Here is a 1,657-nt window from a genome sequence, read left to right as displayed (position 1 = left end):
ATCTAGTATAAATGGACAACACAACCCCTCACACAGTGCCAAAAGCCAAACTAAACCAGTGGGTTTTAAGACGAGTTTTAAAAACAGTTTGTGAAGAGGACTGTCTAAGTTGGAGAGGTAGCTCGATCCAAAGTTTAGGAGCTGCTGCAGCAAAAGATCAATTCCCCCATTTTAGAATATTATCCCTTACTGACAGCTCCTAAATGTGTTCAGCTCAGAGTACACCTTCTTTTGATTAAAATTAGAGTGTACTGTCTGTATTTTCTGCAATTGATAATCAATGGTGTTTGTAGTTATACAGGTTTAATAGCTTGTTTAGAAATTAGTGAACATGAAAATAAGCATTGATCTCAGATTTTCAGTCACTCAATCTGAATGGTGATCTATGGCTTACACTCAACCAAAATAATCTCTGTTTGAGAAACTGTTCACACCGAAACCAAACTGGGGGAAAGGAAGCGTCACATTTTATTTCGACCTTTACCCCTGGCGGTCTCTGTATCATAGTGAAAGGAGGAGAAACGTTGGCTGCATCTGAGTATCCTACGCGGCTGATGGTATCCCAGAATTCATTGCGCTGTCAGCAAATTAAACAGGAAAACAAAGACAGCAAAGTTTTTTGTTTTTAATGATAAAGTTTGGAATTATATTACAGATGGAAAAATGTAAGTTAGCTGAAGAAACTTTTATTGCAATGAGATGTTAAATAGTTACAAGTATTGATACAGGAGCTAAACCCAAATTACTCATGCTTTTTATTTATTTCCTTGTACCGTTTTTCAATTAAAACTTTAGTTTATGAAGTTATACCTTGAAAAAAATCACTGAACCGCTGTGATATAAAACATGTCACTATGGTAACAACGCAGAGCGTGTTCACACAAACATACATCTTCTGTAGGGTAGACCGTCCTATTTTACAGCCCTTTATGAAGCCAACATTAGCAACCTACGGCCCACATTGACTGCAGCCAACGCCGGCTCCAACCCAATTGAGACACAGTCTTCGTTGCTCTGACTAACCCCCACTCCCCCATCTTTCTCATTCCCCTTTGTGGCTGCAGCAGCTGTGTGTGTGTGGGTGTGTCAGAAACACAGGGGAAGGTCAGAGGTTATTTGAAGATTAAGAATGTGTTAAAGTTACACTCATTCATGTCTGATCACATTTGTGTAGTTGATTTGAATTCCTGACCTTCTGATGTGTATTTGGCATAAGATAAAGTGCTGAAGTCGTTACTCTTGGACTTCCTGTTTGGTCTTTGTTTTGCCTGAAGGATTTCCAGGGCGGCGTAACACACATCTTCAGCCTGCATTTAAACATTTTGAAAAACATTTTTTAATCAAGTTTTTTTGGTTTTGTAGACAAACAGCAGCAGGCATCTGCTACAACAGGGGTGGGCAATCCTGGTCCTCGAGGGCCGCAGCCCAGCAGGTTTTATGATTTTCCCTGCTCCAACACACCTGATTCAGACATTGAATTACCAAGTACTGCAGAATGGAGGACTGACACTGACATAACTAGAAAAAAAAGTAGAAACATGTAAATGGACCAATAAATAAATTCAATTAAAATGTGCCAATTAAATTTAAAAAGGAGACCTTAACCTCATGTTTTATAATTTAACTGACCTTCATATTTATTTTTCCAACTTAGTTC

The sequence above is a fragment of the Austrofundulus limnaeus genome, unplaced genomic scaffold, assembly GCF_001266775.1.
Source record: "Austrofundulus limnaeus strain Quisiro unplaced genomic scaffold, Austrofundulus_limnaeus-1.0 Scaffold27, whole genome shotgun sequence".
Classification (NCBI taxonomy): domain Eukaryota; kingdom Metazoa; phylum Chordata; class Actinopteri; order Cyprinodontiformes; family Rivulidae; genus Austrofundulus; species Austrofundulus limnaeus.
The sequence above is the reverse complement of the archived record's forward strand: the minus strand, read 5'-3'. Positions refer to the sequence as shown.